The sequence below is a fragment of the Macrobrachium rosenbergii genome, chromosome 1 (assembly GCF_040412425.1).
Source record: "Macrobrachium rosenbergii isolate ZJJX-2024 chromosome 1, ASM4041242v1, whole genome shotgun sequence".
Taxonomy (NCBI): Eukaryota; Metazoa; Arthropoda; class Malacostraca; order Decapoda; family Palaemonidae; genus Macrobrachium; species Macrobrachium rosenbergii.
In genome coordinates, this window is record NC_089741.1 from 43,604,358 (window position 1) to 43,617,448 (window position 13,091).

Consider the following 13,091-nt stretch of genomic DNA (forward strand, 5'->3'; position numbering starts at 1 on the left):
TTCATCTAGGTCTAATGTAATGGAGCTAGGTCTAGGCCAATACCTAAATCCATAATTGTTTGATTTTTCATTTCGTTGTTGGCGATTAATCAAATAGGCAGCTGAATATGTTGTTACGAGACGTAATGTGACGTTAATATGAGGGCAGTTTAATAAAACAGCTAAGCTTTAAACGTTTTCCTTGTTAGATATACGTAAATAGGCTAGGCCTATGTAACCTCAGCGCACTTGACGCAGAGGTCCCCGTTGAAATTGTTAAGGCCTAGTGTAGCGTACATTAAAGTATTGGTTTGCCCATCAACCGGATGTGCTAAAAATACGAGGAAAACCATTAAACAATGCGACAAGGTTAGTTTGGCATGGTGTACCTTCCTGTTAATGAACAGTCGGTAATTTTTCGTTAGACTCCAGCCAGCCATTTCGGGAGGTTCCAGCTAGCCATTTTTGTATGAAAACCCATTTTGAGTTTTTCATGCAAAAATGGCTAGGAAATGATAGGGCACTAAGAGAACCTACAAATACCAACCTAAGGTAACCTAGGGGTGTTTACTGGTTACAATTTTGCTGTATTAGAGGGGGTTGGGGTGCCAGTATTGTCTTCCCGGTCAATGTCCAGAACAACTCCGCGGTGAGATATAAGAAAATAGGTCACATTATAATTTTCACAATATAAAATAATAAAACTTTGTCTCTGAACACTTTTTGAGGAGATTCGCCATATCCGAGATATTAATGATTATCTAATCGGCATCCTCGAAAATTTTCTAAGTCGTTTGTTTACATCCAGTATCACTTCGTGTACTTGATCTTACTGGAATTAGTTCGAAAATGAGGTTTTTTGCTGTAATCTTTCTCAGAAAGAGTGTAATGTTTCTCAGAAAAACTAGTTCCCCATCGAATGATTTTCGATTTTTGCCTTATAAGGTTAGACAATACCTGTCCCCCAACCCCCTCCATAGCTAATATGGCAAATTTGTGGGTGTTTCCTCATCATAAGAAGTGGTCTAAAATGCTTTAAATATGAAAAATATTACATTTTACTTTTAATTTTGGTACTTTATGCATGCGGAGTTCTTCTGGACATTCACCGTCTTCCCTTATAAATTGTAATTTGATTAATTTTTCTCTGTTATTAAGCATTTGCGAAGGTCATGTATTGAGAAGAAATTTTTATGTTTTGATGTGCTTTACCCAAGAAAAATATAAATTATAATGTGGGAGGTGGCTGGAGTCTTTCGAAAAATAACCGAACAGTTAAGCTATAGGACTAGGGGAGTGGAATACCGGGGAGGTCCAAAAACGTGGTGTCATAGACAAATGAGAGAGGTGGAAAATGCATAAAGCGCAACATAATTAGTCAAAAGATATATAGTTCATGCATGTCAATTGTAACAAACTCAGAAATTTAAAGCACAGACAGTTAGGCCTGTCCTATTGGGATGAAGCCTATCCTAACTGTCCCTTACCTAGGCTAACCAACCGATGGCTCCAAGGTTTAGCCTCTCTGCAACCCCCCCTCCCCCCCACCTGACCTAACTAAAATTTCATGAATCGAGGCGCAAAGGTGAAGGATATATCCTAATCCAGTTTAGGGTCTTAGGTCCTTTCCTGGCCTGGAGGTAACCCTGATAAAAGTGCAGAAGTATTGCACATTAGGCCCAGGGGTAAAACTTGAAGCTAACTCCTGTGGCCTGGTTCCCACCAATCGCCAACTGGAATATTTATTGCCTCTCATCCATGTTTTTATGTTTGTCTTTTTTTATGTTTATGGTATTTGCCATCATTGGTTTATGTTTTACATTCATCCCAAAGTGGCTGGTACTAAACAGCACCCATTTTGCACGTAAACTAAAAGTTGCCGAATCTAGAAGGGTGCTTAGGCTGCGGTAGTAGTTTCAAGTTTTACCAGGCCATTTCCACAGGTCACAGCCTGCGTAAAGCAGCTCATACATATTTTAGCAAGGTTATATTTTAACCAAACCTCTCCTGGGGTACCCTGCCCTGACCTCAACCACCCAACCTGACATGTACTTAGCAGAACAATATTTACAGCTATGGAAAGAGAAACCCACAAGATTCCTGTGTATAACTTGCTTACTTGTAAATATTTACATATTACTTGAATCCCGAGTAGGCTTATACACAAAAGCAATAACATCAGTCATAGGAGGGTAGTGGAAGGGGCACTCATCAGAGAGATTAAAGTGATAGAAGGAAACAAAGGATTTACCTCAGAAGATCCCATAAGCCGAGCTTTAATATTAAAAGAAGCTAAGATCAACCCTTCTGACCTGGAGGTTAGGTCTCCTGCTTCATTGGAGGGGTGGGTAGAGCTCTTGGCTAGCAAGCTGTTGGCCCAGTGTTCGACTCTCCGACTGGCCAATGAAGAATTAGAGGAGTTTATTTCTGGTGATAGAAATTCATTTCTCGTCATAATGTGGTTCAGACTCCACAATAAGCTGTAGGTCCCATTGCTAGGTAACCAGTTGGTTCCTAGCCACGTAAAATAAATCTAATCTTTCAGGCCAGCCCTAGGAGAGCTGTTAATCAGCTAAGTGGTCTGGTTAAACTAAGCTCTACTTAACTTTAGGTCTCCTGCCCAACAGACCAATGGTGGCCACTCACTTACCACAAGGGTTAATCCCACTGAACATCAGATCAGGATATCAGACCGACTGGAGGGGATTAACAACTCTCAAGAGAATGGAAACCAAGACAGCCATCATATAAATGGCAGCACAAGGAGCAGCAGCTCCACAAGATTGCTGGGCCTTGAACCAGCCTGACCACCTTCACATCTCTTGAAAATGGGTCACAGTTAGGACCTGAAAGTACTCGAGATTCAAGTAATATGTAAATATTTACAAGTAAACAAGTTATACACAGGAATCTTGTGGGTTTTCTCTTTCCATCTTCAGAAGAAAACTGAAAGAAGTTTTTGTTTGATTTACCGCTATATTATGCAGTATGTAGGCAAGAGAATATTGCTTGCAATTTGTGGTACCCAAGCTTAGGGGAGGAGTGGGAATAGGAAGGCGAAGCCCTTTGTCAGGTAGGACTTGGCACCCTATGTTGAGATGCATCCATGTATTTCACACTGTATTATGGTGCCAGAGGTTATGTGAGGCTGCATCCCCTATTTCACCAGTTTCCTTATCCCCCTACCCAAAAAACCATGGTTTTCCACTGTGTTCACACATTATTGTTGGACATATAGGGTAGCAAGTAAGCTATGCCTCAAGGTGTGTGCCCAACGTTTTTGATGTGTGTGAGAAAAGAAGCATATCCCACTAGGAGGTTGTCACTGTCCAGCCACCAAGCATGGTCCTCCCAGTAGGAAATCTGGGTTTTTGAGTGGGGAAAAATACAAAAATGGTGGTTTGGCATTGACTGTGTGTGTATTACAGTTAAGAAAATGAAGTAAACATTGATTTGTTTAAGGCTGGTGAACTCATTAGGCCTACACCTGGTAGATCTCTTGGTTTCAGGTGTGTCTACAGAGATTGACCTCCATCTGCACATTAATATCCTGGGAATGTTTGTGGCTCAGATGGCTGTGACATTCTAAAATTGCCTGTTGGTTACTTTGTAGTGTAGGTGACAACAGTAGTTAATGCAGATGCATGAGTGGGTTTGCCATGATGTTGAGATGTCAGTCACAGAGATTGTAGCTAGTCTGGTTTTAGTCTACCAGTTAGTTGGGGCATAAGGGGTCCCTACTTTCTTCCATGGGGAAGGCTTTTCAAGCCTTGGTGAATTATAGTGGGAAACCTCTTCACTACATGGTTATGCTGTACTGGAAGCTCTTGGTGTTCTGCTTTCTGCTCGAGACCCCACAGCTGCTTATGAAAATGTCTTCAGCAGTCCTAGGGACAATCTGGATATCCTTGGTTTTCTTCCGTCAGTCTGATTTGTTGAGTGATCAAATGAGTGTCATTGTGTCATTCCAGATCTCAGTTAACCTTGCTAGCACTTCTTGATCAAGATACCTGTAAATTCCCCTTTAGCCCACTTTTCTGTGTTAGTCACATTTTTATTCGGCCTTAACTAACAAGCAGCAGACCGCAGACTGACTTTGTCCACTTTCATTGATGTACTGTATTCTCCTCTCAGTTCCTGCAGTGGAGCTTATTGCTCTGCCTCAAGCCACAGGAAATTTGTCCATGTTCACAGAAGTTTCATCAGTTTAGGCCACTTTGTTAGGTTTGACCTCAGGAGTAAGAAAGTTATTTCTGTCCTCGTCCACCTAACTCTGGCACCATAGAGCCATTGGGAGAGGTCTTATATTGTAGTCTCACCCACAAGTCTTAGCCTCATTGCAACATGATGAGTTGCATGGCATTTCTTGTGTAGCACTTGGTGACCTTGAGATTCCTCTCACCCTTGTTTTTCATGGATTTGGCAAAAATTCAAAACTTGGGAGTTTCTGGCAAGAAATTTGAGGAGATTTTGGTTCTCTCCCACCAAGAATTTGTTAGTGGTTAGCTAGACAAGCAGCTTTTGTGCCCGTTGTGAGCCCTGCAGCACTATCTAATGAGAACACTACCTCTCTGGCTAAGAAGCAATAACACAGCCACATGGTTTGTCCTTTGAGGAGTGCTATGAAGCCAGGGTTATTCGCCTGCTGTAGCTGTTTGGAGAATCTTTTTGGGTTCACGGGTAAATAGGGCAAGACTTCTGTTCCAGATGACTGCCCTTACCTTATTTTATCCCAAGGACATCACCCACAAGTCCTTGGATGCCTTCTCCTTAGGACCTATGATGGCTACTTATTAGGTTGTGTAGTCTCTAAGCTCCTCTTAGACAAAAAAAAAAAAAGGCAAATTGCTTAGGGTACATGGATGGCAAAAGGCTGAAGGTTGAGTGGGTGAGTGAGTGGTTTTCTTTTTCCTTTCTTCTGTTCGTCCTTCCTCTGTAAGGCAGCAGTCAAACTGAGCACATGCAGGTAGACTTCACAATTGAGCATCCTGTCTTAGAGCGTTGGCTCATAAGGTGTGAAGCCCCCTGCTCTTCCTTTTAAGACAGTTAGGGGTAGTGGTAAAGCTGTCATCTGAACCCATGAATTTGAGATTGACCCCAGTGGTAACTGCCTTCCAAAGTGTGCCACCCTGTCTTTAGGGGAGCACTTAGTTCTCAAACATTATCGCAGAGTGAGAGTTCATACATATCTCATTCTAGCTGTGGGCCCTATTTTATATCTGCGGACTGTCACTCGATGGGCCGGAGTTCAATTCCCCCTGCCGGCTGATGAAGAGTTAGAGGAATTTATTTCTGGTGATAGAGATTCATTTCTCGCTATAATGTGGTTCGGATTCCACAATAAGTTGTAGGTCCCGTTGCTAAGTAACCAATTGGTTCTTAGCCACGTAAAATAAGTCTAATCCATCGGGCCAGCCCTAGGAGAGCTGTTAATCAGCTCAGTAGTCTGGTAAAACTAAGGTATACTTAACTTATATCCTATCACTGTTGATGACTAACATTTTTCTCAACTTTTTTTTATACCTCCCATGCTTTCATATAGTGTTTATGCAGTATAGGCCTACTCCTACACACTTAGGGCATGGTAGTAAATAAAATTTTCCTTCATATATTACAAGTGTTATCCCTTCTGCCCAATGCTTCTTATCCTCTCACGTTTTAATTTTGGTACTTCCATATGTTTTGGTTGTCTCTTCAGTAACTGGCTCTCTGGCTGCTTGGAACATATTTCATGTTTTTACTAATGGCCTTGGGACCTTAAAATTTTCTTGTTTCATAAGGGCTCTCCTAACCTATCCAGGTGTCCCATTCTCTATGGATTCCACTGTCACATTAGCAACCTCCAGTTCGTATTTGTTATCTTTAATTAGGTAGTACTTTATCTCTGCTTACAACATCTCTCTCTCTCTCTCTCTCTCTCTCTCTCTCTCTCTCTCTCTCTCTCTCTCTCTCTCTCTCTCTCTCTCTCTCTCTCTCTCTCTCTCTCTCTCTCTCTCTCTCTCTCTCTCTCTCTCTCTCTCTCTCTTTTCTGTATATCATTTTCCAGAGTTTACCACTTCCCATTTTTTTTATTGTGTGTTTGTATAGTACCCTTAAAATCCAAAATAGAAAATAAATATACACCTCAGGGAGGAGTTGAAACTGAAAGAAAAAAAGAGCATCTTTAATCATTTAATTTTTAGATTTAGAGCCTTACAGTGATATTTATTAAAAAGCATTGAGAATTAAGAGATTTATCTTTAGTTGTGGCCGTAATAGTACATACATACAAACACACATGTGCAAGCAAAATTACATGCATGTTAAGTGGTTATACGGTTTGTTTGAGGTTGAAAATTTTTACAACATTAATGAGACTTTGTAATACTTCCTGATCCATGTCATATTTTCAATGTTTTTTTTTTCTTTTAACTCGTCTTCCTTCTTTGCTTTACTATCGGATAGCATATAGCAGTCTGCATTGTGTTGGCATGCCTTGTTTGATTAATCATAAGATTAAAGTCAGTCTGTGTTTTGGCCCCTCTACTCAGTATAACTTATCAGTTTCTCAGTGGAATGCTTTATCATTACTTTTAGCATCCTTAATCCTTGCCTTTGTCAGATTTCCAGTACTGCATTTCTCATGATTAATCTCTCTAATTTGGTATCCTCTTATCACATCCTCAGAACCTATTAGTGTGTTGTGACATGTGTCCTCCTGCTAAACTCAGTTTTTTTTACTGAGACACATTGGCATTCACTCCCAGGGGTGCCCTTTTAGCTCGGAAAAGTTTCCTGCTAGCTGATTAAGTATTTTGTCCAAATAGCATCATTGTTTTCAAATAATTACCAAGTAATGTGAATTGAAACTTATTTACTAAACTAAATTTCTCCCTCAGATATATGTTTTGTCAATAAATAATGTTAACGAATAAAGAGTTTATAAAGTATTGTGATGGTAAGTCTAGATTTAATAACAACACCCGCCGAAGTCAAGGACAGGAGCTTGTTTATGGATGCACGCTGCATAATTTTTTTTACTTTTCACATATTTTAACCAATTGGGATAAATTACACTAAGCATAAGAAAAACATGTTATTATAAACTTACTTTGAATACCAGAATCTACTAAAAACATGTTTTCAGTAGATTCTGGTATTCAAAGAAACTTTATAATAACATGTTTTTCTTATGCTTAGTATAATTTATCCCAATTGGTGTTAAAATGTGTGAAAAGTAAAAAAATTATGCAGCGTGCATCCGAAAACGAGCTCCTGTCGTTGACTTCGGCGGGTGTTATTATTAAATCTAGACTACCATCACAATACTTTATAATCTCTTTATTTGTTAACATTATTTATTGACAAAACATATATCTGAGGGAGAAATTTAGGTTAGTAACTAAGTTTCGATTCACAGTACTTGGTAATTATTTGAAAACAATGATGCTATTTGGTCGGACAAAATACTTGCAACCAATCAGCTAGCAGGAAACTTTTCCGAGCTAAAAGGGGACCCCTGCGAGTGAGTGCTAATGCGCCTCGGTGAAAAAAACTGAGTTTAGTTACTCTTTGCTTATGGACTTTGATGCTGTACTGTCCGAAAATCTTTCATAAAACCTGTTTCTCATGTGCTTACCTATTGGTGGTGCTTAAGCTGACATTACATCCACTGCCTTTTCTAAGAACTATATTATTATGCATTATAATTTAATATATTCTTGGCACCTTTTCACATCTGTCATGTTATCTTTGATCAGTAGCCAACTCCACTCTGTCTTGTCTCTCTGATGCCATATTTTATATGTCTTCATGTCCCTTCCACGCATGGGTCTTTCTGTCATAATCTCCTGCATGCAACATAATGCTTTTCTCTTGCCATTTTTTCCGACATCGTATGGCTCTGCTGAATGTTGTTTATAGTATTTGTTCATACACGAAACAAACCGTCGATCTTTATGCATGGGGAAAATCTCAAAGTGCAAACTGGATCCGGTTTGAAAATACAGTAAACCCCCCATATTCGCCGTCTCACGATTCACGGACTCACTTTTCGTCGATTTCTCTACGGAACATATATACGCATTGTTCGCTGAAAGTTCACCCGTTCACGGTATTTTTCACTGAGAAATATTCACTAATTACTGTATTCTCATCTCATTTTCATGACTAAATGCACTTTTTGTGATAAAACTATTAAAATGCTCAGGTAGTGCTCGAGTTGCGATAATTCACCGTACGATAATTCGATTTTACAATGGGTAAGCAATTAATACCAATACAACAATATTTATAAAATATTATAAAATTTCGCATGGACGCAGGCAGCAGTGTACAATCAGCCAGCGAGAGAGACCAAATTACAATAGACCAACTTCTTTTCCTCCATCTCTTTATCCCCTCTTCTAGTTAAAAAAGTAAAAGAGAATGATAAAAGTATTGTTAGTAATTTTATACTCTTGCGTAAATGCGTACAGCCATAAAAAACCGATTGAGAAAATGTTGTTTTGATTCACTGAATTGATAACAACAGCCATTTTGCTTGTATTTCAACCATCGTACGGTAATACACAATTATCGTAGGTTATAGTACAAATGACCTTAAGTAGAATAGGACTGATATATTTTTACATTATACACTTATTCTGTATTGATAAAAGATCAGCAAAGAAATATACTGCTAAATTTAAGCTGCAAGTTGTAGCTGAAGCTGAGAAAACAATGTTCAAGCTGCTAATGACTATAAATTATCATGCATCGGCAACATGGATGAAACTCAACCGTAATTAAAATTGGAGAGCAAGTATTTTAATCAAAACTACTGGACATGAAAGAACACGTTACTGCTATTTTTATGCCGATAAACGATAAGTACGTAAAGCTCATATTGTGATGAAATCAAGTGAAAATAGCCAACGGAATCTTGATTTTTGTACACAAAACAAATGCCCTTAAATGACCCATGTCATCTATTAACGAAAAAAAATAGCTAAATTAATTTCATAATGAGGCATATTTGTTATATTTTGGCTTAAAAACACTTCGCATAACAAAAAATAACCTTGCCTCATATAAATAAAGTATCTTTGCCTCATATAAATAAAGTATCTAGAGATTCATTTACGGTAACTAGAAGCAAGAAAAGCACTCGGAACTGAGTTAAATAAAGTGGTCTTGGTTAAATACGGTGAAATAAGCAGAGCATAAACAATTTCCAAAACAAAGCATTGATCGCTATGATTGCAATTTACAATACAAAAGCAATATAAGAATATATAATGGGATACAGTGAATTAAGGCATAACGTTTTAAAAGATCCATGGGAAAGATGCATATTCGTTATGTTGTTTGTATAATACGATATGTGAATACAGATTACAGTATAATGTAGGCTATGCTACCGTATATGTATACGATATACCATAGTGTAGGCTAAGCTAATTCTTGTTTGTTATTCAATTTCTCTTTGTATTGAATTATCATAAGTCACTGCATGAATCTCCAGAATTAGCTGATATTAATAATTACTATACCATGTACGAGTATGTATAGAGTATACTTTATAGTGTAGACTAGGCTACCATATATACAGTATATATATACGTGTACCAAATACCCTAGTGTAGGCTAGGCTATATTCGAGATATGTTTTTTCCATCAAACGATGGGTTTTTTTGGAACCTAACCCCATCATAAGTAGGATAATACCTGTATAAGCATTTTTAGTGTTTTTTGTGTGTTTGAACTATCAAAATAGGCAGTTCTAAGTGTTTTTAGAAGGGCTGTAAGTGTTTTTAGAAGGGTTCTAAGTATTCGCAGGTTTTAGCTATTCGCAGGGGCGGGGTTTGGTACGCATCCCCTGTGAATACGGGGGTTTACTGTAGAACAAGGTTGGTGGCGTGAGTTCATTAGCCAGTGGGGAGAGAGAGGAGGTGGAGCCTGGCCTCTTTCCCCTTCATATATGCAGTGACGCACTAGTTCTCTCAAACCATCTTCAAGTAAAACGTGCACTACCCATTCTAGCAGAGAAGCCAGTTTTTTATGCACTTCCTGTTCATTCTTCGCCTTAGCATTCTGGTTTTTTCATTCTGTTTTTTGTGTGTTTCTGTGATATATTTGTGATTATCAGTGTGTATTTGCTTCGAGATTCAAACCCATGGATCATCTAAGAAGGCTTTGCCTCCAAGAAAGTGTCCTGGGGTAGATAACAACCCTTGTTTTTGTTGTCTAGCCCCTCTTGATACTGATCCTTGTTCGACTTGTAGCAGATGCAGATCAAATGATTGCAAAGTAAGTAACCCCTGTTCAGTGTTGTGATTGGTCTCCGGAGCAATGGAAGCATTTTGGTAAGAAGAAGAAATACAAGAGGAAATCGGCTGTTCCATCGTGGGAAGGTTTTGTGCCTCCAATGGCATCGGATGCCGCCAGTCCTTGATCTATCTCTCCTTCACCAGAATTGCCTCTCGTTGCATCTTCTCAGGAAGATTTTACAGTACTTCTTCTCATTCTTCTATTGCTTCATCTCTAGATTGTTCAAGAAAGGGTTCAGGAGATCTTGTGATTGATTTAGCTGCCTCTGTTCTTTCGGTGGGGGGGAGGGGTCCCCCCCCCATAAGAAGGGAGGCAGCTCACCCGTGTACTGTTGTTTCAGGGATAGATGTGGAGAAGCTAACCGAGTGCTGGTCTTCATGAGGCCTGCCTAGGGGAGCCCCACCTTGGGGGCCTACTGTCCCATCTCCCAGTGTCTGCCACCATGTCAGTTTCTACAACCACAGTGTCTGTGACTTCTGCTTGCCTTTCTATGGCCACGACATCCTCGGCCTACACCATACCTTTATCGGCCATGCCCCTACCATTGGTTTCTGTTCCTTGGCCCTCTGTGTCTACTCCTCCTGACTCCTTTGTTCAAGCCCTGCTGGAGAGAGTTGAAGGTGCACTTCTGAAGAAGTTTGGCCGCTCCAATATGAAGAAATCAAAGAAGAGACGTCGTAGATCTCCGTCTTTCTTGTCTTCTCATTTATCTTCTTCGTTGTCTGTTCATTCCATTCCATGGAGGTGTTGGAGGAAAAAGGCTTCATGGCCCCTTCTCGCAAGAAGATCCTCAGGCCGTCTTTGGATTCCTCCTCCATTTCTCCTTCGTCCGGGGGCCAAGGCCAACTGTCCATCTCCTACAGTCAATTCGTGGTCGGCTAATCACAGCCGTATCGTCGCCTCTAAGTTTGTTCCTGGTTTGTCTCCAGCTGCCCCTCTGGGGTTACACGCAGTTATGGAATGTCGTGTGTCTGTCAAGGTTCACGGCTGTATGTCTTCTACTTTAGTTAATAAGCATCACCCAGTTCCAACTGATTCTCTGCAAGAGAAGTCTCCTGTAAGAGCCGTAGATCTACGTATCGGGCTCCTCATCCTGCTCAATAAGTGAGGGGTAAGACCATGGATGTTAAGAAAGACAATAAGGCGGTCATAAAGAAGTTGACATCACACTTGAGGGAATATTCTCATGATCGAGACCGTTCTCTCCTAGGACAAGCAGTCTATGGTCTCGTTTGCATGTCCGTGACCATTCTCCACATAACGAGAGTTCTTCGCTGGTTGAGCGGGTTCCATTCTCAGCTACCACTCTGATGGTTGCGAGTTCGAATCTCCGACCGGCCAGTGAAGAACAAGAGAAATTTGTTTCTGGTGATAGAAATTCATTTCTTGCTCTAATGTGTTTCGGATTCCACAATAAGATGTAGGTCCCGTTGCTAGGTAACCAGTTGGTTCTTAGCCACGTAAAAATAAATCTAATCCTTCGGGCCAGCCCTAGGAGAGCTGTTAATCAGCTCAGTGGTCTGGTTAAACTAAGATATACTTAACTTTTTTCCACATAACGAGAGTCTTTTGTGGTCGCGGAATCAACCATAGCCATCCTCTCCTTTAACATATAGTCCAAGCTCTCATTCTCGTGGGTAGGACCGCTATCAAGGCAGAGTCCCTTCTCGTTCATTAGAACAATATATACCCAAAAAAGTGTTAGGCCCTGATCGTTCTTATGCTCCAGTAGTGAACCATGGTGCAGGGGATGCCACTGACTTGGTTGACAGACCGGATCGAGAATCTTGTGGCCTGGAAGCAGAAGGTCCTCTCCCTCTTGATGCAGACAACCAAGAACTATTAACTATGTAAGCAGAAGTTGTGGAACTCATTTGTGGGTACAACGAATTAATGGAAGAGACTGTGGCTACCAGTTCAGGTTATCCTTTGGGTCTTGAAGCCCTAGTGGGTCCCAAGAAAGAAATGAAGGCATCGTTAGGGTTGCCATGTTTTAATCATGCTGACTGTGTTCCTAACCAAATGAATTCTCTTGTCTCTTGACGGGACAACTCCCTTCAGTCAAGCTGGTCATTTAAGTTGCTCCTTCCTCTTCCACAACATAGACATTTTTACGTAGCTCTTAATGTTGTGTTACAGTCGAGGCAGGTGGATCTGGACCTAGTTTACCTAGGTCCAGGTCTTTCATTAGATCAAATCCGGGAAGAGGGCACCTCCTTTACACACCCAGAGTCATGTCTAGCAGCAGTGAGGAGAATGCCACCTTTCTTAGACTGTTGCAGTCTGGTGGCAAGACTGTTTGGTATCTGTCTAACCTAACAACAAACATGTGAGTTAATTGGTTATTGGAGAGAAGAGATGCTGCCCTTTCTCAGATCTCCAGATTTGTCGGCCATGATTCTACCTTGGCACCGAGGAATGGAACAATTCTAGGATCTTTGTCACTCTTCCTTAAGGACCAAGTTGAAGCAGCAGTGGACAGACGAATAGTGGACAATAATGACCGTCTGGTCCACCAGGCTGTTAATCTTCTAGTCCTTCATGTGCCACTGTAGCTTGACCTAGATCTCAGGCTGCTGCTGACCTTCACCTAAGAGATCTCAAGCCACAACAGGTCCTTGTAGGGGCCACCAGCCTTCTCCTGCTCCTGTTAAGAAGACAACTCAGCAGCACCCCTTTCAGCTCTGTCCTACCAGAGCCGGGAGAGGAGGCAGAGGCAGGGCTGTAGGAGGGGAAACGCTAGAGGGGACACCCCTCCCCACTCTCTGCCATTGGTGGGGATGTGCCTGGCGAGCCATTGGGGAACTTGACAGCAGCATGGG

At 40.8% G+C, this 13,091-nt stretch overlaps 1 long non-coding RNA gene across 2 annotated transcripts in view; it reads left to right on the forward strand.

The window, feature by feature from the left end:
• LOC136830347 (uncharacterized) overlaps window positions 1-13,091 on the forward strand; it is a 32,635-nt gene that overhangs the window by 194 nt on the left and 19,350 nt on the right. The window lies entirely within an intron of this gene.